General features: G+C 46.8%; 1 long non-coding RNA gene across 6 annotated transcripts in view; it reads right to left on the bottom strand.

The window, feature by feature from the left end:
• Positions 1–26,833, bottom strand: part of LOC126642761 (uncharacterized) — a 222,699-nt gene that overhangs the window by 186,532 nt on the left and 9,334 nt on the right. For all 6 annotated transcript variants that reach the window (XR_007629535.1, XR_007629530.1, XR_007629529.1 and 3 more), the window contains 5 exons: positions 11,367–11,562; positions 10,696–10,901; positions 7,793–7,903; positions 7,560–7,700; positions 2,550–2,880 (listed from right to left, as the gene is read on the bottom strand). This is a non-coding gene — a long non-coding RNA (uncharacterized LOC126642761). The remainder of the gene's footprint in view (positions 1–2,549; positions 2,881–7,559; positions 7,701–7,792; positions 7,904–10,695; positions 10,902–11,366; positions 11,563–26,833) is intronic.

Here is a 26,833-nt window from a genome sequence, read left to right on the forward strand (position 1 = left end):
ACTCCAATGCTGCACTTCTCATTACCCCCAGACTTTTGTCCCCTTATTCATGGGAAGGAGCACCCTGGCCATGGAGCCGTCGTTCCAGTGCTCTCCCTGAATAGGACCTTGTTTGTGTCAGAGCAGTGGCTCTGCTGGGCTGAACTCCCCAAACTGCAGCAATTATTCTGGCTGAAACAAGACACAGAGAGCATCGGGATCAGGCCACAAAGACCCCAATAAAGGCAACAAGCACATAATAAAGCCCCCTGACAACTGATCCCTATAAAAGGCTGTCCCTACAGAGTGATGTATGGCAAGAGTTTGCAGCACACTGCTCCCTGCTTTATCCAGACCCAGTCAGCCCTGAAGCTCAGATGATTTCGGTGATTTGCTGTCGTTTTCTCCATCCCTGCAGTACTGCTCATGGGACAAGGGGCAGATCGACAGAGGCCAGCAGCCTCAGCAGGGACACTTCTATCCCAAACCTGCCCCTCCTGTCCTGCTGTAAAAAAAGGAGGGCCAAGGGGGAGGAAAGGAGTGCTGGGCACAAAAAAAAGGGGCCAATAAAGATGACATTCTTGTGCAGTTTAAGGGGAAGGCAGCCTGAATATGCAACGGAAGTGCGGGCTGAACCCCAACACCTGCTGGATGTAATGGACTCTGAAGTGTTGTTTCAGAATTAATCAAGTCATTTAAAATCATAGCTGTAGTCTCCATTCACTACTCCTGTGCATAAACGCGCTGATCCCAATGCTCATCCATGTCGGGTGACTTGAGCAATATATCACCATAATTGCCATTTTAGGGCTGCAAATTGGAGCTAAAATAACCAGATGCAAAAGAGATGGCCGTATCATACTCTCAAGATGGATCTACAAAGTTCAAGGAGAGTTCAAGCATGGAAGAGGCAATAGAGAGGGGTCAAGTCTAAGGAGATTGTTCATGTTCAAGAGGAATTAACTTTACAAATATATTGTTTCTGAGGTAGTAATTGTACCATCTTAGAGCTATTCATACCTCATTGAATCTTTGCATTCTTCTCAGCCATTAGAGTGATTGTTCCTCATTGAAATAAATTTCATTTTGACAAAATATTCTGTTTTTAAACTGCAACTAATTTCCCCAAGATTTTGTGCTTTAAAATAATTCTCTCTGAAACCACCTAGCCCAGAATCAGCTACAAGATCTTCAAACCACAGGCTCAGGGACCACAGACAAAGCAAAAGCGCAGAGACTGCCAGTTCATTTATTGTCGGGAAGGTTAATGACACTCAGAGCTTGAGACCTCACCAGAAAGAGCCATTAGAGTGCTGTTCTCACCCAAAAGAATGTGCTGTGACTGTGGGCTTGGTCTGGAAGCTTCAAAGTATTCAAGCACTTCAGTTACTGTGGATTTTCAGGTTGCCAACACAGAAATGCCTTTTAGCAGTCCAGGAGAGCATTTCCCACAGAACACGACGCACCAAAGTTCACGTAAAGAGACATGTCAGTTGTTGTTCGAACAAATCGAGTGACAGACACAGAGCAGCAAGGGAGGGACAGTAACAGAAGGAACCAACTGTCCCTTTGCGTTTGGCAAAGAGATCTCCACAGTAAAACAAGCACCTGCCCTCAGAAAACAGCACTCCTACACACCTCTGCAGCCCCACAAAATCCAAACAAAAGGCATTTTTATAAGCTCTAGGGCACATGCCTATGCAAGTTTTAAGCCACCCATCAGCACTAGTTCAAGTAATTCCTTTATCTGCTACTCTTAGACTCAGGGGAGCACATTAAATGTGTTTGTCTTCCCAGACTCAAATTGCACCATTTTAAGTCCAATTTCAGGTTATTTCTGAACCACCACCAGACCTAAGAATTACTCTCAGCATCTAATAAGTCACCTGCAGAGCCAGAGAAAACACAATTCCCATTGTTCCTGGAAGGCTGGGTAAGTCTCCCAGTGATTTCTCAGCTCAGTCTCCCGTGATTCCAGCATGCTGCTGCTACGCCTCCAGCAGACAAAGGGGCAGCTCCCAGCCCTGTAAATCAGCCCAGCACCATTGTGCTGGGAGAGCCGTGCTAATTCATCCTGCAAGGAGCTGGTGACCTGAGCCCTCCCAACAATGACACTACAGAGAGCTAATGTGCTATGGGTTACTTGGTAATTCCTGCAGCATAATTGGCCAACACGGAAACGGTAGGAATGATTGAAGTTCATAACTAATTGCAGCCATTACTGAGACAGCATTATTTATTATGAACTGCACGTAGTAGGCCTGATTCTGATTTCACTCACATCTCATTCCAGGCAGTTGTTTGACAGGTAGCTGGTGACATTTCCCATGTGCCCAGCTTCTGGAAGAGGCCCACCCTCACAGCAATAGCTGTGTTTTCAGTACATCAAGTTCTACAGCACTCTAACAACGTCAGAAAAGCAAGGTCTTCAGGGCTTCAACTCAAGGCTGAGTAGAAAAATGTCTGCATATAGCTTGTTCTTTGCCTCCCTCTCAGCAGAACTCTGCCAGCCCACCCCTGATGCTCCAGGCAGCCTGCTTACCTGTCTGCCTCTTGACTCCCATATTTACCTGGCTGTCGGGCTGGGTGGGATTTCTGTAGCCTCATCGGAAGGTTCAGCACTGGCATTACCGGTTTTTCAAATCCTCATATGCCGCTTCATATGGAACAGGAACAGAGTGCGTAGATTCCCTTAAAAAGCTCACGTGGCATTTACAGCTCAAAATACATGACTTCCGTTTCCCATTTTCTTCCAGAGGTCTGGTCACTGAGTCTATGCAGGAGCTTTTGGCAGCTGGCCTCTCTTGGAAGTCCTGCTTTCAGCTATGGGTGCTCAGTGCACAAACTCAGCTGTAGGGAAGGTGGTTCAGGACCGCATTACTCAAGTAACTTTGGAGCTTCCTAAATAGAGAGAAAAATCAGTATGAATTTCACTGACACTGCCCTGACCACGGACTCATGCACAAACATACGAATACGTGTGCATGCATATACATAAAATGTATGAAAATCAACTCTCCCCAGAAATGCTCTTGTTGGACACACTCATTACATTTGACGCAGCCAGGTCAGAGCCTGGAGTCCCTTGCACACAATGAACGGTTCCATTTTTTTTTTTTCTGAGAGCCTTGTCTAAAAACCATCATCTGCAAATTGTAATTTTTCTCCACCTTTCACAAATACCAGCAATAGTGCAGCTCTCTCTCCCCCTCTCTTTTTCTTATTCAGGATATCAGGCAGATAAGAGTTATCAGTAAAGGTCATCCTCAATTTCTGTACAGAAATGATCTGTCTCCGGTATGTAATAAACATTTATCCATGCCTTTATTAGCTATATTGGATCTGACAGTTCTGTTAAACCATTTTCTTTCATTTTGCTAGGTCATGACGGTTAATGCTGCTAAAAAATCTCATCACTGCTTTTGATCACTGTATTGTCTTCCCAGCATTAGTGGGATTTTGTAAAGGTAAGCACTGGCTGGAATGACCTATTAAAGTTACAGCCCGTTGAGTTCCTGGCTTTTTCGTCCCCACAATAAAAAGCAAAGGAGTGCAAAGCATAAATTCTATTCTCGGGGTTATATTTAGTTGGGCAGCTGACATTTCGGAGAGCAGCCACTTCAGGCCCACTTTGCATTGGTTTCACTCTATCTTTCTCACAGCCTTGAGTTTCTGAGGTGGTGCTGGAAGCCACAGCACAGCAAATGAGCGCAATTAGTGGGACCAGGAGGTGACGATGTCCCAGTTAACCCCTACCACAGCAGCAGCACCTTAGGGCAGCTGCTCAGAAACCACTGGCTCAACATAAAGCCACAGGGAATAACAGAGAGCATGAATATGCTGCTGAGCCTTCCCAGAATTGGGACCTGCAAAGGCAGCAATGGGAACGCAACTACCTCCCACGTGCCTGGGCAAGGCTCACAGTCAATGCAACTCTACCAGCCTCCGGGGGAAGTTCAGTGTAAGTTTAAGCTGCTGTTCCCTGCAGTGGGCAGAGGCCCCCTTAGCCTGCTGTCCTGCCAAGCACTGCAGCCAGAAGCAACAGCTTCACAAGGCACAGGTAGCCCTTGTGATGGTTGGCAAGAGAAACCTGTCCCCAGAAGGAACTCCTTCCTTAACCCCACTGAGTTGTGAACAGCTTAAACACAGTTACAAAGCCCAAAAGAACACTCTATCGAGGGCAGAACGGGGCAATATGGGGATATTGCAGCCACAGTGAGTGAACTGGAGCTACCTTAAACATCCATACCTAAAAATCTACCTTCTGCCTGCAGCCCTGTTTTCAGGCCATAACAAGGGGTTTGAGATCAGCAATACAAAGGGTCACATCACCTCTTCAATTTCCTCAAGCTACCCCTTATTTGGCAGCAACAACCCATGCCCTTTTCTTCTCCAGTTGTACCCCACTGTAGCTTCACCAGCTTCCAAAGGCGAACAGCAACAGACTGCAGCAACTCACAAGAACAAGCAAAACGTTATCCTGGTCTCCAAGACGACAGGCGTATCAAAACAGACAAATCTGTCTGAGTGCTTCTCCCTGTGCTCTTCATCTCCCTGTGTCCTGCCAGTCCGTGTTCCCCACAGTCCATGTGATATGTACCTGCAGCACCAGAGGTCTTACCATCCTGTTAAAATGAATGGCAGCCTTGTACACACAGGGGCTTGTGTCCCTGCTGCCAGGACCCTGATCGGCCCCAGGGGAATGCAGGAATCCCCTGCCCTGGCTTTCCGCTTGCCAAAAATCCCACAACTTCCAACAAAGGAAGATCAAGGGTGCTAACCCCGCTGCCCCAGCTGACTTAACCCAAGCCACATTCCCAGTAACCATGTTCAGAGCGAGAGGCCTCCCTTCCCTGTCCCTTGGTGGCCACCCAGCATCAGCATCTCCCCGTGATAATTCACAACCAGGCAGCCAATGGTCTAGGCTGGGCAGTGGAGCCTGCTCAGACACCATTATCCTTCTCTCCAGCCCAGGCTGGAAGTGCACACAATAGACACACATCCCCAGAGGTGCACTCTGACCCCAGTGCTTCAGACCACCAGGCTGCTAAACAAGGGGCAGGACCCCTGTGGTCATGGGAATCTCCAGCATGCGTTTACAACTAACACTGTGTGTGTTGGTGAGCTTTGCCTAAGTTAGCCCTAACATTTTCAGGTGTGTATCTCTGTGTAAGGTGTTATCACTCTGGATATACATAGGCAGACACACGAGCATAAGAGGAGGAAGGAGAGAAAACTCCTCAGAAAAACATTCGGATGAGCAGCTGCTACCTGTGATTTTTCATGTATGGCTCTCTTTCCTGGGTGTTCTGCTTAAACACAGCAAAGGGGTTTCTTCTGGCTGAGAGCAACTCACATGCTCCACAGAATTCACCCTCAGCAGCCAGTTTTGCCAGGCCTAGCTCACTCAGTACAGTTCCTTCTCCACACATCTCAACAGGACTCAGAGGAGATACGAAACAACTGGGTTTGAAGGGCCAATCTTCCAGGAAGAGGGAAGTCCTGATGTCTGACTTCTCTATGAGCCAGCAGATTTGTGCAAAGAAGCAAAAACATCCATTAAAATCAACTAATGGATCAATTTGCCAAATTATTTGTCTTTACAATGAGACATGTAATATATCCTGTTATATGCTGATGGATTTTAGCAGCAGAGAACAAACAGTCCTGAAAAATAAAATGCATATGCAGGTAATGCAGCTCGTAGTTCACGATTACAGTATATGACACTTAGAATCCACCAAGTCAATGACTGAGCTGATTTCTCTTCCCTAGCTTCTGCTAAGCAGGTTGGCAAAGACGGAAAAAAGTTGATCTACTAACGAGTTTAACACAACCCTGAAATAAATCACATCCAAAAGCTAGAAGCCTGCCACAGTTTAGTAGTTAAATCATTTATTCCTAGAACAAAAAACCAAAAACATAACCCCCAATCCTGCCCTGAAGTCATTACCAGCATGATCCTCTATTTGAAGTCTTGCAAAACGCTCAAGGAATGGCCCCTGTGATTTGGCCACTGCAAAAAAGGCCAGAGGAAATGGAGATCCCAGTATGAGAATATTAAATTATTATGGCTTTTGCATCAGGGGGCACAACTGCAAGTGGTCCCCCTCCTCTGCTGGCCAGGCTGTGCCACTCCCTGCCGTGAGCTCTCATTGTCATATCCAATATTGGCACGCTTTGATAATGATAACATTGTCAAGATAATAGCGGGGAAGTTTCAGTAGAAACTCCATATTCAAGAGCCAGCTGTGCACGGCCCCAGTCACTTTTGCTAAGAAGATGCCTTCAAAAAGCAAAATTCAGTCTTGCTCCTGAGAAAAAAACAAATTACTCTGATCCCCAGAAGAAGAAAGAGAAAGGAAAGAAGGTTATTGGACAAGAGAGGGATGAAAACCACTTCCTGGAGACATTATTTTTACATGAGTTTAAATTTCTTTTTGTTCCTGAAGGCATTTCAGTCAGTGCAAGCCAATAACACTGCAAACAGAAGAACAGGTCTTAAATCAGAGAATAATTACCTTTGTGAGCTTTATTGATTGCACTGATTGAGCTGAAAGAGTTGGGGGGCTTTTCTCTTTCATCCACCTTCTTGCATGACATAACTATTCAGCAGCTCAAATGAGGTGGGACATAACGTGATTTTTGGCAAGAATGGTACTATTGTTGAAGTCCAGAAATCTTTATTTCTAAGGGTTTTGCCAAACTTGCTCCTTTGTCCACCCAAAATAATAGCTTTGAAAAAAGAAAGGAGAAAGAAAAAAGTCTACTCCCTCTTCCCTTTGCCCTTTCTCCCTGTCTGAGTCTGTGTCATCCTGACTCAGCCAGGCTGAGGAGCTTCAGAGCACTCATGCAAAAGCTCTGCCAGGGTGAAGGCTGTGGGCTGAGCGCTCAGGGGACGGGAAGCCCACCCTCCCCTGCACTGAGGAGGGTAGCCCAGCAGCCTACAGCACCTGAGGGTTGGGCTGTGGCAGGGGCAGGCACACTCCACATGCCTCTCTCGTGCTTTTTGCTCACCTTGGCCTCCTTTTACACTTTAAAGTCATCTGAATTTAAGTATTTTCTCCAGTGCCTTACACTCCTCACCACATCAGTTGAGACATAGAAAGTAGATATTTGCTTCTGGATTCAGCAGCTTGCTGTGACTGGACTGCACTGAGCTGTGCTGGTCTGTAACCTCAGCCCCAAAACCCTTTTCACCAACAGAGAGAGAAAGGGGATCAGAGTTAAAACCACCTCAAGCTAAACCAACCTACCCTCTCTCCTCCTGACTTTCTCCAATTTCATCAGGTCTGTATTTAATCCTTTAGCAGAATTCAACTTACAGACTGCAAGTTGTAGAGCATGCAAAGCAGGGGTGGAATCTCACATTGTTCCATACAATTTGTCCTGAGCAGGGTTTACATGTTTCTGGCTCTTGCAGCAGTCAGAAGCAGGTAGCACAGGCACAGAAACCTACCTGTGCTTCCCATGAAAGTGGGGACATGCCTTTTTACTGACTCGTGCCTGCACGGTTATTCATAGAGCAAGAGCGACATGAGCATAAATTACTAAGAGGTGAGATGCCTTCCCTGACTCACGTTTGCAGTGCATTGCTGCCTGAGCAGGAACCAGCACAGAAGAAGCAGCGCAGAACAAAAACCCACAGGATTGCCTGGGTGACCTGGAAGCTCAGGAAAGACACGTCCTGAAGGTGGGATGCTGAAAGAGGGAGTGGCAACCTATAAAAGAAATAATGAGGAGAGACGTTACCTTACTAGATACTCCTAAGAGAAATAAATACTAAAGTAAGAATGGCAAGTCCTACCCTCACCTCTGGTAGAACTGCCTTCTTCAGAGGGGTTTAAAAAGTAGATCACAGTGCAAATAATCCATCATTTCCTCCCACAGACTAATGTGGACATGGTGTCCCACAACCATCTCCCTATCAGAAGACAACAAAAAGAGAACAAGCCATTTTTTAAAAGCTTTCGATCACACCCTATCATTCTAGCAGGGTAGACACAGACATACATTATTCAAACACAGTATCTATGTCTCAGCAGCACAGCCTTACTCCCCTCAAAAGCAGTAAGCCCAGGTAAGGGGTTACCTGCGTGCTCACCTCTTTCTGCCTTTGGCAGTTCTATGCCTTGGCCAGTCAGTCTCCCATAGGAGGCCAACAGAGAGGCTGCCTCAGCCCCCAGTACTAGAGGCAGCATTCCTGAAGTCAAGAGAGTGGAAACTGCCTGAACTCCCTGACAACTTCGTTTCCCTCCCTCTCTCACCAGGCCCTGCTCCCGTGTTTTCGCTCCGAGTTCCTGCTGTGCCACTCACTTGCCCTTCAGGAGTAACAAGGGGACATCGCAGTGCCTTTCAGAGGGAAATGTGTCTGCAAAGCACAAGGAAGAAATCCAAGGGATAGAAAACAAGGAACAAACCCCAATTTTTTTGGTCCAAAACATAGGACGTATTCATAAATACAGAATGTAGGATTTGAGGGGTTTCTGGCTTTTTCCCGCTTGGAGAAGCAAGGGAACAACCAGTTTGCTCGGAGCTGCTCAGTGTGGAAGGCCAACGTCAGGACTCCTCCATAGCCCAATTTTATCCCCAAGGTAGCTGCTCTCTCCTTTGAGAGGGGCACTGTGGGACATGCAGGAGAGGGGGAAGGGGGAAGCTTTTCTTTACACTTGTGCTGTGCTGAATGTGGACCATCTGTGCCCCCAGCTGGAGTGCTGGAGATGGTCTGGCACTTGAACCACACCATATTTACAGATCTAAACACAAATGGCTACTGCCTGATTGTTTCATGATTCATTAGTCAGACAAGCTCTCCTCTCCCGCCAGCACAGCTGTTACAGAGTAAACCTTTGTCACTTAATAGGCCTGATTATTACTTTCCATCAAAGGTATTGATCTGTGTCATCTCTACTTAAGGGAAAAGGGGAGAAGTGAAAAGGGGACCAAAATGTGTCAGGAAAACAAGAAAGGGGGGGAGCGGGGAAAATTCCTAAAGAATGACATTTGTGTGGCGAGTAGGGGCAGCGGTCAATGCATTTCATCTCTCCTGGCTGTCCTGTATTCATGTATTCATTTACCACGGTGCCGAGGTTACTCGTGGAGATGAAGCGTCTCACATGATGTGCCGTTCCTTGCGCCGCACCAGACTGCTGCAGTCACACAATATGGCCATGCATATAATTGGTCGGCCAAAGACACAATGTGAATTAACAAACAGTATTCAAAAAAAGAGATCAATTGAGACATGTTGCAGAAGGTAAAAATACAGGTTCATCTCCAAATGGCAGGCGGAGGGCTGAAGAGATTGATGGCAAGACATCAGCGAGCAGCCCCAGGGTTGAGCCCTCGCCCACCAGTTTACACCAGTGGAGGAGCTGGCCCTTTTTGTTCAGTACACCAGCTCGGGTAGGACGTGGTCTGTTACATCATTGCCAGGCAGAGTATTTTACCACAGCTTGAGAGCTCCTCGTCGCTCTGCAGCCGCCTGCCAAGCTGCCATTGCAGCAATCCAGAGTTATTGTGGATTCACTAGCTTCACTGGCAGGAGGAGGTTTGCACCAGCCAGACCGGGAATTTCATGGCCTCTGACTCCCACCACTGCTACCAGCAGCACTCCTGCTTCCCTGCTGTATTTGAGGTGGTACCTGGTACCCACCATGCCAGCTCCCAGGAGGGACGTGGTAATGGGGAGTGAGAAAGCTCTCCAGCGAAGGGTCTCGCTATTTTCATTTTCCTTGCATTTAAGGGATCATCTCCCCCGAGGCCAATTCCAAAAGCCCTTATCCAGTCCTCTTTCAGACTAAACAGCAGTACAAGTCTGGGAACTACAGGACAGAAAAGGAGCCCCAGCAGAGACTGCTCGGCTTGCACCCACAGCAGCATAACAGTGTCACAACTCAGAATATTGGGATCACAGAAGAATAAAAGAAGTTAAGTGTGCCCTCAGAGCCAAACACAAAATACAAAGCCAGTGCAGATGTTCTGAGTGCTGCATCCCTCTCTCTACCAATCCAGGAACAGTTCTGGGAGCAATCCAAAAATTACTGGTGCTCAGTTACTTTAGAACACACGCTTTCTGGGTGAAATCCACTCCCCTTGTTCCACATCTTGATAACTCTAGGACAGGGCAAGGAATCATCTTTAAGAGCTTTTGGACCAAAGAACTCCAGAACCCTAACTCATTAACAGACCAAAACACACACGACTAAACCCGTGCCCTCAGGAAACCTGCCCCCTCCACCCAGCGTTTCCCCCAGCCCACTCAGATCCCACCCCTACCTGCTCGCTCCCATGGCCCGGGGCATACACATTTTAGCCACATGGGACGAAAGCTTGGAAGGCTGCACACGTGACACCAAGCAAGAGCTGTGGCACACACAATCCCTGGGAAGTGTTGCTTGGCAGTCCTGCGTGAGCCGCGCTCTGCGCCAAGGGCCCGGCGCTGTCCCGGTGCCAGGAAATCAGCCGCTCAGGCACGGCAGCGGCCAGGCCGGCGCAGGAGCAGAAGGGAGCCGTCAGACCCAGCAGACACCCTTGCTCTTGTTTCCTCCGGCGCTTCAACAAGTACCAGCGGGGTAGGGGTGGGTGTGGGGAGTGAGGAACTGGAGAGATGCTGGAAATTTTAGCTTTACCCATTTATCTTTCCAATGTGTGAAGGAAGAAAACTGCTTAGTCAGTGGTTAAAGAGAGACCAAAACCAACAGACTGAGGTGATACCTTAGAGCTCAGGTTAGGAGCAAACACCTTCCCACTTAAGAGTTGTCTTGTCAGGGTAAAGGTTGCCATTTTGTCACAGAGGCATTCACAAGGAGTCAGGAACAGGCTGTTGGGAACAATCCGGCAGCAGGCAGGTCCTCACCATTGTCAATGCTTCATTTTCTTCCCTTGGAGACCACCTTTGATTCTTGTAGTTGGTGACAAGACTAGAACAAGGAGCCAGCAAGGGAGAGGAAAGACACCAAAAAAACCAAGAAAAAAAAACCAAGTCAAGTAGCTCTGAAATAAAACCTTCATTCTCCTTTCCCGGAACTTATTGAGAGTAGGGTTTTACTATTAGTTTTTCTTTTTGTCCTCACTGATACAAATCAGGAGCAATTGCCCGTGAGTCCCACATCATACCTGCTGTCAGTGTAGCCCAGGAGACTCTGGAGATGCACCAGCATTACCAGAAACACCTCCTCAACTTCATAGCAAAACTCAGACAGAAACTTTTTATGCCCCAACATCCAGAGTTATGGATCCTTCCTCCTAAGTCAACAGGCACTACTGGCTGGGGTGAATTTCCAACCTACCTCCAACACTGATTTCCTCCTTTCCTGATGTACAAACAAACCCCTCAGACAGCCTTGGCAGGTAGTTGAGGCCTAAGGCCTGATAGCATTACTTACCTCCATGCCACAAGCCCTAACTTCTCTGCAAGAGGCAGCAGCAGCACCGGGCCAAGCCCATCCCCAGATTTTCCATATAAGTATCTATGTTGCAGCTGGTATAAATTGCAGCAAGGCTGTGTCAAGTTCCCTCTGTGAGCCTGGTGAAGGACTGCCCCTCAAAATTGAATTGTGTCATCAGCCCAGGACACCTTCGCTGGAAGGGGAGGGGGAAAGGGAAGAAGAAAAAAGAGAAAGATTCAGGTCAAACGATTGATTACGGCTCTGAGTTACAGGGGGCTATTGATTTTTCATTAAACACCATGTACTGCTGTAAAACGGCAAAAAGTAATTCATTGATCCGAGCTGTGGGCCATGTTCACTTATTGGCTTCCTGCCACATCCCATTATTCCGAGCTCTAAATGTATACTGCAGAAGTCAGTTCATTCTCATCATTGCCTCCTGTCACCAGAAATGTCTCTCACTAACTATTAGTTTAATCACCCCTTTCTTACAATGGTAATGAGTGATAATATCAAGCATTATGGCAGATTCATGAATATTATTCATGGTATTCCAGTACTGCATCTCACAGTGCTTCAGTTCAGGGTCCGTGGTGTCTCCCTTGCAAAGTTCCCAGGTCAGGGACTTTATAAATCATTTCTCAAAATTTGCTGCTGGCAGAAGTAAGGATGTCTTGGTTCTGGAGAAAATATTGTTGGAACCACTCTCCGTAAAGTCCTTCCAGCCACAGTTTGGCTGCAGACAGCAAGAGCTGGAAAGGGGAGAAAAAAAGGGGGAGAAAGAAGACGAACTTGGCCAGCTCAAGTGCTTTTTGCAATGGATTCAAATGCCATCATTTCACAAACAGGATGCTCTCACTGCTACATTGGACAGCGATTCAAGGACCGGCACACTCTTCCTGCAGCTGACACACAAGCAGCACTGGCCCTACTCTGTTGCTGAGAGCGACACTTGAAATCTAAGAATGTCTTCTCTGAAACCTTTTGCCTTCTGTGTTTGATAACCTGCTCTTTGAGAGCGCCGCTTGCCACATTTTCTCGCATGAAGTGGCTTTTCCAATGTGTTCCGATACACTGCCTCCCCCTGAAGCCAACCTCCTGCCCAAGCTCTTCACAGTTTGTGGCGAAGGAGAAGATGAAGCCTGCTAATTCCCGCTTCTGAGTCCAGAGCCTGCTCTTGAGAGGTCAAGTGGGGCTCAGAGGGGCCATCTGGATAGGAAAGGAACAGCCAATTCCAGGCATCGACTTGCTTTTGTGCAATGGGGCTCTGCAGAGGGAGAAAGAAGGGTTCTACACGAGGCAGTCCCCACTGTAAATGAACTCTAGTGAGGAAAAGAGCTAATGGGTGCATTACAGCGCGTGGGAATAAGGTAGAGGATGACTGCAAGGACAGCAGTGATCTGCCTAAAGGCATCACGTAGAGCCCAGAGGAAGCTCTTGATTCCCAGAGGATGCTCCAGGGATAAGTAACACTTTTCTTACCAGACACACGAACAAAAGAGCAGCTTATCCATGTCAGGTAGTTATATGGGTAGCTCCTATTATCAGCAGGCACTCGGCGATCTCTGCTGTGTTTGTTCTTGCAACACCCTCATGAGGGAGGGAAACACAACCCTTGCAGATGGAGCAAGATCTGCCTGGGTAGATCTCGACTGTGTCAAGGAAGAGTGCCAGTGAAGCCAAAGAGAGCAGGACCCTGACTGTCCGAGATACTTCAGCCTCTATATCCTACAGGATATCACTTGTGACTCAGTGCACAAATGCATGATTTTGGCCTAACCCAAGCTCACACCAGGAGCCTGCAGCAGAGCAGACTTATCTCCCGTGTTCTCTGGGAAATGTTACTCTCATTTCTGCTAAGACAAACGCAGCCACCATGGACAGGAGCATCCTGCACCTGCATGGCACTCCCCAGCCTCACAAGAAGTTAGAGAGAGCTCCGAGCTGCTATTCTGGCTGCCTGAATGTTCCTCATCTCCCAGAAAGCACCGTGCCTGCAGCAGCCAGGTCATTTAAAATGGATTGGTTGATGCCATTACATCTCACCCTAGGAATGAAACCCTTAGTGGCAAGACCTGCTTATTCCTCTAATGTCCTCACCTTGTGCCAAATGAACAGCACTAGTGTCACATCGTTTGCAGAGGACAGAAAACCTCTGCAAAGCTGCAACCAACAGCCCTTCTCAAGACTCTGCCAGGACGTAGCACATATCCTGGGGTAATAAAGCCTTCACATCATGCTTCAGCACACCTGAGCTGAGGCTGGGATTCAGCAACATATCCAGCCACAGCTCCAAGCCCACAACAACTCCCACCTAGCCTTGCTATGGATGCCCCCATGTTTTATTCACATTTTTAACCTTTACACCTGCTCAGGGCAGGGTTAAAAAGCAAAGGGAAAGGGAAGACAAAACCCCTTCAGACTCTGTACCTTACCCTTCTCAGGTAACCTGTACATATATCAGCCTCCTGTAAGCAAATGTGAGAGAGCACTGACGCTTTTTTAAGACAGTTCAGTTCCTGCAACATGGAGAGAACCAACCTTTTGCTACAAAAGCAACTTACAGCCGATCTTCAGAATTGACCCCTTCTCTCATTCTCACCAAGTGCCTTTCCTTCCACCCACGCAATGGGTCTATCAGAGCCCGTGAGACTGCAGAATGCCATGAATTATGTGTGTGCTTGTCAGAAGCGTGGCCTAAACACTTACAGTGCTGTAAATATAAACTCAACAGCTGCTGTGCCTTACAATTCAAGGTAAGGCAGAATAGCTGACGTAAATTGTGCCAGCATGCTATCAACATAAAACAACAGGGCACGATATATTACCAGGAGCCCCGAGCACTTCACATCTGTCTTGACACCACCGTGGGTTTGATACCCGTCAGTCCAAAGGAGAAAATACAGCTTGCAGAGGAAATCATTCCAGCCCTATCACAGGGTAGGCAGGCAGCACTCTGCTCAGGCAGCATTAAAGGATTTGGGCCATAAGGCACAGGCAAATAAGCTGATCTGTTCCACAGGAAAGTACCTGTCAGGATGAGTCTCAGTTCAGCTGGGTGCCTACACCAGCACATAACCTCGAGCTCCGATTTGAGAAGAGCTGCTTGCAATATCCATTTATGCACATACTTAGGCTGTGCTCATACACACGGGCAGTCTAGACCAGGCTCTGCCAGCTGCTGCCTCACCGCAGCACTTCACACAGCCTGAATGGCCTGGGCCAGCCTGGGACCCAGTCTGCCCTTCACCACAAATCCCACCATGCCCATAACCAACTGCACTGCTGTAAAAACCTCACTCCCTGCTCCTGATAGAAGGTTGTTTACTTCTGAACAACGGAAGGCTTGCTTAGATTAAGTGCTATTTTAAATACAGCAAATACATGCACCTGTCGAACAAGGTACAGTCTTGAAGGCTCACGTGATAACTGGATGCTGAAAATTAGGGATACAAGCTATTGCCTATACCCACTCCCCTGATCCAAGCCTTTCCTGATCTTATCATTACTTACTAGGCGAGATAAAAATAAGTCGCTCCTTAAATGAAGTCCTGATTTTTTCCACAGGGCTTTGACCTGACAAAACCCCTTGGTATTAAAAGCCCAGAAGCTTCCCCCTGTCCTGCTGTGACAAAATCCCTCTGCTCAGCTTTAACTCAAGGTACCTTCCTGATTCTGGTGACATCATTGGTGGCATCTGCACACTGAGAGATGTTGCTGGAAAACCAGGGTGGGAGACCAGTGTACACTCAGCTCCCCTTCACAACTGCTCTGTATTTGTTCTGCAATGGTACCAGCTATTCTGGACACCACGAAGAGGGTTATTTTCACAGATAATCCCAGTTGCCTTACTCAGACTCCAACCTGCTGACAGAGGTTTTGCCCTGGGGAACAAACGGAGCAGAAGCGGAGCAGAGCCAGGCACAGCAGGCATGTGTGACTGCTAGTGAGCACTGAATATTGCCAACCACTATAAAACACAGGAAAATAGCAAGCGGGGGTTTAGGCAGTTTAAACTGCCCTGCAGGGAATGCTACCAATAGAAACTAATACATATGCAAGCAAGTGCAAGCTGCCTGGGAAACAGAGCACTGTGCCTCTGGTGTCAGATAAAACCCAACACTTAGATTGCCTTTGGTCCAGCATTAAGTGCATTATTTAACATACATATATCCCCAAAAGATTCTTCCTGAATATCTACACAGATCTTATCCTCTCAAGTTCAAAGTTTTAATGCATGAGGGCAACATTATGCTTGTGGTCTGAATTAGGAGTGACTGGTTTTGCTTGTCTGAAAATAGTCCAGATTTCTCCCTAAGTACCTGGGAGCAGAATTTGCCCATGTGGAGACACCTCCCAGCCTGGGAGGTGACAGCAGTCTCTTAAGATTACTCAGGAGTCTCAATTTAACCATCTTGTCTTGTGCTGTTGTATTGTCAGAGACCTGCTCATTCACCTGCTCTTGGTGTTGGTGGAAACTCAATTTGTCTCCCTTTCCCAACACTTTACTCCTCTTCCAGAAGAGCTGTTTTGCTTTCCTGTGAGATCCTGCTTCATGTTTGTGCAAACTCCTGTCCCAGAGCAGGGGGAACGGTGAGTCAGGGCCCACACACACACAGTGGCAGTGCTGTGCCAGGAACAAAGATCCCAACGGAGGTCGGCAGCACAAGTGGCTGTCACCACATCAGAGCAGCCCTCCAGAGGCTGAGCACTTCCAACTGCGATTCAGATCTGCCATGGAGTTCATCATGTTTATTTAGGCATTAAAGGCAATTTCCCAAGCACATGTCTGTCACATTTAGACACAATGGGCTAGCCCATAATTAGGAAGCATATGACCTCACTGCCTTTCATTGGGAGAAGCCGGCATCCAATCCGTTCCCCAGATGATAGAAGGCAACTGGCATTAGGAGGGAAGTTCGGTGTCAGCTGGTAGAACATGCACAATACCTGCTGTAATGGCCCCCAATTCATCATCAGCCCCTCCACCATCAGGACTTTGTCAATGGTTTGCTCATCAATTTGCTTGTGTACCAACACAAGAGATGAGGAGACAGACACTGCATCAGAGAGAATGATCACAGTCCATGAAAGAAGGAGGTAAAAAAAAAAAAAAAAGAGAAAAAATCCAGGTATGCAATTTCTGCCTTGGCAAGGCAGCACGGCAGGCCCAGGGCCAAAGGCAGGGTTAGCCCAAGTGGCCTGCAACGCTACTAACTTTACACCTGCTTATACCAAGTCAGAATTTAGCTCAGCAGTGTTTGCTATAGACAAGACAAAGAAAATATTTAAGACTGTGATACCCAAGCAAAAGCCAGTAATAAGGAAAAGTCCATTTGTCATCGGAAAATGAAGCAAAGAACTCCAAATTCTGCTACACGTATCCTACAGCACAGAAAGTACAACTGTGGCCTGGTTAAGTGAAGACAGACACACCTTTACCTGCACTGCAGTGCTCCTGACTGTGGGACAGGCCACAGAGCTACGACTTAACCCAGGCACGGCTTCCCAGAGAAATATAGGTGGTGTCAGTAATTCCAAACAGTCCCTCACCCTTCCAAGGGATCTATGGTCAGGCCCATGACATCATGCCAGCTGATTTTTTTTTCCCAAAGAGGGAGGAGAAAGGGTAAAAGACACCGTTTATTAACTACACAAAAAATTGTTATTGATTTCATTTATTTTTTCAACTCTGACAGCGACACAACCTGCAGCTCTGGACAAGTTCAAGAGATGGGGAAAAGAACAACCAAAACAAGCATTAGACAGGAGGGAGGCTCACATTCACTCCATCACCAAGAATCTGTCTATGTCAAAACCACATACTCTGTGTTCTGGTAGAAGGACACAAAGATTTCCACACCTGTAAAACCGGCTCCCAGTCCAGTCATTACAGTTACTTCTGTTGGCTACTCTGTTTCACCTGCACGAAAAAAAGTCAGCGCCACTCCCTCCGCTACAAGCAGCCTCTCTCTTCAGCTACCAATCATATCACCGGGAAAGAAGTTGAAGTGAAAACTTGGGACAAAATTCAAAATCTTAATTTCTCAGGAATTTCCAGTATTGAAAAACAAATCTATAAACAGCCAGACAGAGAGATGGACAGGTTTTCACCTTGACTTGGGATGAAAAGTTAAGACCTCAGAACATTTTCTAGAATGAAATACTTGATTCCATTTTTCATCAGAAAGTACCAGCAGATTTCCATCTTTTTCTTCTCTCTGTCAGACCTGCTAGTTGCTTGGTCTTTCCTGGATGACAGATTTTACTGGGGAAACAGAGAATATAACTGAGGTGAGACAACTATTCAGGCACAAGGAAATGCACTAAGTATACAGAAATTAGGGATAAAACCAGCCAACTATACCTCATAACCAGTCTGAATGCTGTTCTGAGCACAGTTAATGAGTTCTAACACCAAGAAACTGGCCTCTGAGGGATAGCCAAAGCTGCACTAGCTGTAGCAAGGCCTCTTGCTTCCTTCCGCTCGCAGTTCCCCCCTTCATGCCTACGCTACGATAACCTGCTTCTCCACGTGGTTTCAGTCTGCTCTTGGCCTGCTTCGGTTTTCCGCTGGCATCCCAGGGCATGGGGCTCATTCCATACTCCATGTCCCAGTTTCCTATGGAAAACTAAAAGGGTTGGCAAAGAGGGAGAGCTGGACGGGTTACTGCAGCATTGCTGATCTGTATTCTGAGCACAGCTAGGGGACAGACTCCAGCCAGCCTCCAGCCACAGCTCCAGGATACAGAGCTGGGCCAACAAGGGAGAGAGAAGCTGCCTGCTTACTGTTTCCAGCAGACGTGAAACACAACTCCCAGTGCGTGCTCCCAACACAGAGGGGCTGGAAGGGTGGAATTAACAGCCCCTGAGCATATCGTGTGCGGAATTGATGGGTTGAATAAGCAGCAAACACAAAGAGCAAACATGCAGAACGAACATGCAGAAAGAGGGAGCAGGCGCTAGTCTGGAGTGGCTCTGGAGCCATGGAGCTGCTCTGTGTTTTGGGATGGCCAGGGCAGCCCACAGGTATGGCACACAGCTCTCCAGGAGCTGCTGCTGCTCTGGCTCCGAGGCAGCAAACGCCAAAGCCACCAGCAGCTCGAGAGCAGGGGCTGGTGCTGGTGGAGCAGGCAGGGATGGCACTGAGAGGTCCGTGCAGCCCACAGATGTGTGCCCATGGGTTGGGGGAGTCCCAAGGGTGTGGGGAGGGGTGTCAGCCAAGAGGAATGCACTGCCTGGCATTGCACGTGGCTAAAGAGTGGAAGAGAACATCATTTCTTTAAACTCATCTTGCATTCAGCCAGCTGCATATAAATTTCCCTCTATCTCATCAAGCTCTCACTGTTTGGCCTCCTCTGACTGATATTGGCTCATCATACTTAATCTAGGGTGAAATTTCCTCGTCTGAGTTAAATTACTCGCAGCCATCAAGGGAAACGATATTTATTTTTCGTGGGGCTAATGACCTGTCCCCCAGACCCACCCACTGATGGTTATTTACTAGGGCCCAGATGCTTGGGCTCAAAATGAGTGCTAATGTCAGCGGGGGCCATTCCTCATCCAGGGCTCTGATTGAATTGGAGCGATCCCATTGACATTGACTCGGTGACTTTTAAGGCCATTACCCTCAGCAAGAGATGAACCTCTCATCATTGCTCCGACACTGACAGCTGATTAGCGACAAATTACAAGTGGGAAGAACCTCAGACTTCGTTGGGTGAGGAAGGGGCGGAGGGGAAGAAGAGGAGGAGGGATTTGGGGGAGGTGTGGGGAAGGTAAAGAGTCAGGAAGGTGGAGTGAGGAGCAAAGGAAAAGGAAAGAGTGGGAGGGGATAGTGACACCCAGGAGCTGATGCAGCCTGTTGGCATTGGTGGTGCTTTCGCTGGATGCAGAACAGGGCCCATGGCCAAAGGCTGGAGAGAGGCAAAGGCACATACTGACCACAGAAAGCTGGAATCAGAGCAGAGCTGGGAGGAACAGACAGCTTGGTGACTGTGCACTGGCTCCCAGGAACCACAGGGCTTGTGAAGACAGAAAAAACTCCAAGAGAGCAAAGGAGAGAGCTTCCTGAGAACCCTGATGTGTGTTTCACTTGCAGCACTCCCAGTGTTCTTGGTGAACAGACAGTAACAGCAACACAACCGTCAATGTGACCTGTTTTGCCAAGCACACCGATACCTGAGTTTCTCTCTTCACCACTCTTAGACTACCTGGAGATTTAGTTTTACTGACACTAGGCCACACTTATATTCCTAGCCACAGAAATGCAGCCAAATGTTCTCATGTCAAACACAGGAGCAGCCAGGAACCAGCACCAGCCTCCTGTGCCAGCTCCTCCAAGAAAGTCGAGAGTGGGTGTCATTTTCAATCTGCCAGAGAAAGATTTCCTACCTTAAAGAAGATGCTACCCACTGTGGATACAGCTCTTCTTATCCGGATGATTCCTGAGGGAGATTATGCTCCCCTAAATAAAGGGGAATATTTTTAGTGACACCATTAATATAGATGGAGCCATCCTGAAAGGCATTACAAGGAGGCTTGTTGCCCTGAAGTCCTGCAGGCTCGGCGACTCTTCACAGCTCACAAAACACCAGGCCCATTTCAGAGAACAAGTGGCATGAAATAAAAACGAAGAAAATGCTTGCGAGGCTGAACTGCCACGGTCACAACTGCCCTCTCCGAAATAAAACCTGGCTCTGGGTACTTGGCAAACAAATGCAGTATGTCTAAGTGCAGCCTGTCCTTTCTGTCAGCTGAGACCTAACCCCCAAACGGACTTTCAGCAGCAGTCACTGTTGTTGGAATCTCAGTCCTCAGCTGAAGGAAAGCTGCTCTGAGGGACCCTGAGCCTGCAGCCAAACGTCCCCTCGCTGCTGCTTTACAGCTACATCCGGCACCTGTCTGCCACTGTTCCCGAGGAAAAGCAGCTGCACTGCTCTCCTCTCCACACCAGTTCTTTCACTGACCTCAGAACCCCACTAGGAAAGATGGCACACACTGATTCCTGTTCCACCTCCTGTCCTGCATGTCCAACGCTCCGTGGCTTCCACACATCCTCTGAGGGAACACAGCCTGACTTTTCTGACGTGTGCATAAGCCATGGCAAGTGTATCACCATGAAGGATGTGCTAAGGGGTGAATGTCTAATCCTTATGGAAAGTTCCCTGTAGTATTGCCCAGCCTTTAAAAAGGTTGCAAAACATCCACCTCAGAGACCACTCCGTGAGCTCATGACCCTCAGTGAGGTTCTCCTCATACAGTGAATTCATATTTCTGTTAACTTCCTCTTATCCAGTTTCCATTTACTCATCCATACCAGTCCATCAGCCTGCAGGGAACCCACCTGCCCCCTCAGCACAGACCAAACCTACTTCAAGAGAAAGTACTGCCAAACCATCACCTCCCAGCACTGCACACAGCACTGCAGAGCTTCTCTCTCCTAAAGTGGAACAACATGGACCTGAAACACTTGACAGAAATACAGAAAACTTTCTATAGACAACAGACTGGGTTTGATGAGCTCTTTTGGAAAGGAATGCAAAGAAAAGCTTCCCTGTCTTCCAATAAGGTCAGAATATTCAGCTGGTGTGGTGTGCAGGAATGTGTATGGCTTCCACCTTAAGAAATTCTTTCCCCAAGAACAGAACAGAGGAGTTCTTCCCCTCAGAATTAATTTCCCCAATAAATACAGCACTGTGGGGAGTTTGTTATCTCTTAGAATAGAAATTTAAGTAATAGGAGCAAATCTAGCTGTCAGCTGGCCAAACAAAACAATCCAGTCACCAACTGCAGCATCACAACACCAGGTCCTAAACTGCATCTCAGAGCCTCAAATAGCGTGAAAGGTGTTATATTATCCCTTAAAAAAACAAAAACAACAACGACAACAAAAAAGAGGAGAAGACAAGATGTCTTGCAACACACTGTGAACAAGGCAAATGACACCTGGCTGTGGGAAGAGGTGGGAGTAGAGCTGCCAGGTAGGAGCAGCTCGGCTCTTGGGCTGCGGAGCGTAGAGGGAAGCTGAGGCAGCGCCTGCCTGCCTGCCTGGGTATGCTGCACAGTTGCTGGGGTGGGTCTGTCCGACCACGCATCCAAATGGGCTAATGCTCCCCTGCCCAGCCTGATTGGTCAATTTAGGTGACATATTTTGGGCAGTTCTGCTTACTCAGTGACTGCAGCTTGTACCCCATCCACAAATCCCCATCTGCAGCTACAGATGGCCCATGTTTTTTTTCCTTCTTCTCTTCTCCATTGTGTGAAATAGCTCTGAGGATGCAGAACAGAGGCAGAGATGCAGGGTTGCTGTGTTCTGCCACACAAGCCAGGTAGACATTAATTCAACACAAGTAAAGAAACCCCAAGTTCTGAACAGGCAAACTGTCCGCTCTGTGCTGCCAAAAGCCCTGTTCTCCAAGTCCAGCTCACACACAACGCGCAGCCCAAGAGCTGCAGTTAAACACTGTTGTAGGATAAACCAGGAAAAGATCTGTTGAGTTTTTAACTGCACAAACGGGATTTTTCCTTTAGTTCTTGATATACTTTATGCCAGACTGTGTAAAATACTCTCTTTTTCTGCACCTTATAAGGAATTATAAGACTTACTGAAACCTGGGAATACTTCACAAAGCCTGGAAGATCAGGTAAAATGTCACAAGGAAATCCAGTTTTGTGTTGCAAAATACCCTCCTGTTTTTTCACGTTGCCTCATTCCTAGTTCTCCGTTTCCAACTTCACTATTAATAGTGACACACAAGATGAAAAAGACCTGTTTCGCCACTCATGCAGTTTCATTTCTCCTAACCTCTGGTGAAACGAGACCCAAACCGGGGGAAATGAGCAAAACAGAGAAGATTAAAGATACAGATGTACGTACATACACCCAGGCACACACTGCCTCTTTCAACCTGGTTGTGCTGCAAGGAGAAGGTGATTTACCTGCACGGCACCACTTAATGCTGGGCTGTTAGTGCTGCCAGCCAAAATGTCCTCAAACCCCAGGGCTTTTGTCTAGCAATGTATTTGTTGTTATTTTTAAAGCAAGCAAGTAAGGATGCAGAGCCTAACCATGCTCCAGTTCTGCAAGGAATTACACATGCATTAACATTTCAGCTCAGGCAAAGCAAAGCCTTGTCCTTTTCCCTGCATTATTCAAGTGCCTCTCCTGTATTTTAGTGCTTTATACTACAAATACATCTCTTCCTTCTGTTTTTTTTGAGCCTGTGTACTGCAAAGCCCTGTACTTGTAGAGGCCCACCTGGAGCACCGTTAGTGGCATTTATTTTACATTAGCCCTACTCTGAAAACACATTTTGTGGGATATTTTGCCAGCTGGGCCCAAAACTATTAATCCATTTTTAAAATGCAGATAATTTCGTTTTTAATCACATACTTCTATTTTGAGTTGGGTGCACTGTAATCCATGGAGTTCTGTAATTTTCCACTTCATTTATTTTTGATTTAATGAGCTGGTAATAATGTATATTTCCAGTTAAAACGACTGCCTGAAATATGGAGCAGAAAGTCACAGAAGTAAAGAACTTGGGCAGGGAACATCGCTGTCAGAAGTTTTACGGAAATAAATTGAGCAACATTAAGACACAGAAGATTTCAGAGAAATCTGCCAGCTATCACAGAGTGAAAGCCATGGACAAGTGATGATTTTCCCTTTTTATTAGTTTTATTAAAATATTTTTGGTACTAATTGCTGTGTTAGGCTACACCATTGAAGAAGTCCTGCTGCACCTCAACAGAGCACCAATTACAGCCACGATTTCTGAGTGCAGAGGGGAAATCCCCTTGTCATTAAAGCCTTTGGCCCAGCTCCCATTGGAATCGGCCTGGAAAGACCCGGATGATGCACCTCCCAAGTCAGGTTCTTATCCTCCGTGTGGGCAGTTTGGATAAGGGGGTGATTTTTGAAGGCTCTGAGCAACCAGCTTTGAAAGATGCTTGGAAATTAGGCACTTAACTAGATGTACAAATATGGGACACTGTTTTGCACCTTGAAGTTCTTTCACAGATCACAGATTCAAACTGCTTTTCCTTTACTCCAGGAGAGTAGCAATTTCTTGCTGAGCAACAGCAACCAAAAGTTTCATCTGTTAAATGCATGTTCATGTTGGTGTGTGTTCTTATATTCCCTCTGGGCACCTACAATTGACACCGTCATGTCATTATACTTTAAAATCCTTTTTGGTTAGCCAAAGACGGTAAGGATTGAACAAATACAAAGTAGTTTTGCTACATGTGAAAATACACGAGTTTTTCATCTTGGTTAATTTTAAAATAATCCAAAAAGCTGCATCTTCTTGTATAGTACCTTTTGAAATACAACAATAGGTACAAAATCACCTCAGCTGTCCATTCTTGATCAGTCCCATGCAGTGCCAGAGAAGGAACAGCACTTAGAACCACTATCTTAGACAAACATGTTCACTGTTAGAAGACACAAGCCAAATGTTGTGTCTGGTATGGCCCTTCCAGCCAGGATCTAGCCTAGTCAAGCTGTGTCATCTATTGATCGAGATGGAACTTGGCAACAAAACCAAACTAGTCTGCCTCTTTAACAGTGAAACTGCTTTTAAAGATGATGTTTAAATCATTAGTTTAAATGCTACATTCACAGTCCTGCTCTGCAAATGGAAAACAAAAGCTGATTAGCCAAAGACATTTTCCCCTGTAATTAGATTCACTCCTTAGTTAAAATGAAAAAAAAAAAAAAAAAAAAAAATCTCCACCAAACCAACACAAAATTTGTAAGGAAAAAAATGTCGTGGTATATTTTCCTTGCTCTCCTCACAGTCCTCTGAATAATGTGGATGTGCTAATTGGTACCCATTAGGGCAGGAATCAGAATGCCACTGCCCCAAACACGCTGCCTTTTCCTGATAATTACAGGGCCAGCAAATGACCCCCCAACAATTTCGGGGCTAATCACAGAGAATCCTGTATATAGTGTAATGCTGCATTATTCAAAAAGGTAATGAAATTCCAGGAAACATCAGATGCAGCAGGTAAATGAAGATAATTTTGTTTTTATAACCAATTTCAGTCAGATAAATACTAGAATCCTTTCCAATTTTCCCCCCATGAAACTAAAGTGTCACTGAGATTTACAGCCCCCTCAAGTTCCCTTTTCAGGGGAACATTCATTTACATAAACAGATAATCCCAGATAAAAATTTCCATTAGACAAAGGTGAAATGGATCAATTTTCTCTGCCAAGACAAATCTTAAATCTTGAGCAGATAGGGTCATTATTACACCAGGCCCATTTCAGAAATAATGTATTAAAAAAAAAAACCAGTCGATAGCAGCCATTTCCAGCTTTCCAATTATCTTTAAGAAAAGCTTATTCTGTGGACAATAAAGCACATTACTGCACAATATGATACAGTCCATAAAGATCACAATGTTTTATGAAAGGTTAAAGAAAGCTCAGCACATTTAGGGGAATGTCATAACCCACAAAGTCTTTCAAGACTTAACCAGATCCTCACGCAGGCTGTGCCAATACTGTACTGCCCTCCTGCCTTCACAGCAGGGTATGAGGGAGCATCTGGAAATTGGGGGGGTCATGTGGTGCCCCACGGCAGAGGACAGAGGTGCTGGCACAGCTCCTCGTCCTCAGGGAGGAAGTGAATTACCCATCCCTACTCCATGTGCTGGGGAGGAAGAGATGGTCGCTGAGGACATTTACCACACCACGGGGTCCCTCTGCCCTTGTCCTCACCCCACCAAATGGTTTTCCTCAGCCCACAGGGACACCTGGCACACACAGAAACATGGACAGAGGTCACTGTGCTGGTCCTGTCCACTCCAGGTGAGGTTGAGCACCAACACGGCAGAGGCAGAATTCCAGCCTCTCCTCCCCATCACCCAGCGTGGCCCTCCCTGCCGTGCCAGAGCAGAGCACCCAGCTCTGCAGCTCTTTCCCAGGCTGCAGTGGGAAGGCAGTAAGGCCAGGCAGCCAGGGTAGGAACACCCTCCTGTGGCAGGGCAGCTACGTTCCTCTACAGTGCCATACAAGTTTGTCAGGCCCCTGGGAATGGAGTTTATGAGGGGTGACAGCAGCAACGGGGAAGTGCAAGAAATCACTGCCTAATAGACAAGGCAGTCAAAGCAAAACAAGCAGCAACTTACCTGACTCGATTTTTCATCTAAAAGAAATCAGATTTATTTGCCATTTAACTAACTGCTCCTTAGAGCCAGCACCTGAGGAACGGGGAGAGGAGTGCTATGGGACTGAGTGATACCTGGCTAATGGCAGGAAACAAGATCCCATCATGAGATAACCTGTAGGAAAGCTTTATCCTGCTCGGTGCCAAATCCAATGGTATAGAGCACTAAGTCAGCTCAGGATCACAGGTGAAAAGGCTGCACAAATCCCTGGCAGTGCTTTAGACACCACACAGCTCCAGGGCTGAAAGCTCAGTGGGACACCGGCTGCCGGATGCCATTTGCCCTTATAGCAGCCCCCAGCCAGGATCTCCGAGTTCTCTTCTCCCTGGCCATCACCACAACGGATAATGCCAAAACTACAGAGCAACAGCAACTCATTCCCCTCTGGAAGGAAGGTTACCTTCCATCTAAATGCAATAAATATGTGAAACTGCGCCAGAAATTCTTCAAGTTCTCTTCAAGGCTCTTATGGTTCAGCCACTAAAAATAGGCACATACCAAATATTAAAAGCAAAGCCCAATTATCTGGAATCCCTAATTGTTAATCAAACAAATCTTTGCATGAGCAGCAATGAAAAGTTCCCTCCTGCACTTCTAGAAGCACTTTTACAGACACCAGGAGAAAAACCTGACATGACCCAGCTAAGCCATTAGACTGTTCACTACAGCTCTATCAGCTCACCAGAGAGCTGGCAGCTAAAAGATTAATACCTCTCTGATATCAGTTCCTGTCAGATTTTGTAAGCCATGTTTGTGTTTCTATTTCTATCCTACAAGAACATGACAGAAAGCCTGTTGTCACCTTCAACAGCTTGAAAGTAATTGTACACTACTAAAAGAAACACTTTGTGCAGAATTTCCAAATGACTACTGAAACTGTAACAGAATGCCTTCTGTATAAAAAAGGGGCTTTTCTGTAAAGTGAATAAATGCCCCAATGCTAAACTTAAAATAAAAATCATCACTGAAAACGCATCTGCTTCTATCCCACCTCAAACAGCAAAGAGCCCGGAAACAACAGCCCTTGTTTTCAACTTTATGAACTCTCTTAGCCCATGTGCGAATCACTGCAAAGATAAAGAAGCAACTCATCTCTACCAGCCCTCTCCTTCAGACACAGACACACTGATCTCACTGTCTGTGGTGGATAAGAGGTGTGACTTGCAGTGGGTTTACGTTGAGAGGAACAGACCTCCAACAGGCTGTATGATTTACTGACCACCACACAGAGGTCAGTGTAGATGAGGGACATCAGTTGTCCAAAAGGGGTCACTGCA

Source organism: Myiozetetes cayanensis, unplaced genomic scaffold (assembly GCF_022539395.1).
Source record: "Myiozetetes cayanensis isolate MyiCay16 unplaced genomic scaffold, myiCay2020 scf24, whole genome shotgun sequence".
NCBI classification, from domain to species: Eukaryota; Metazoa; Chordata; class Aves; order Passeriformes; family Tyrannidae; genus Myiozetetes; species Myiozetetes cayanensis.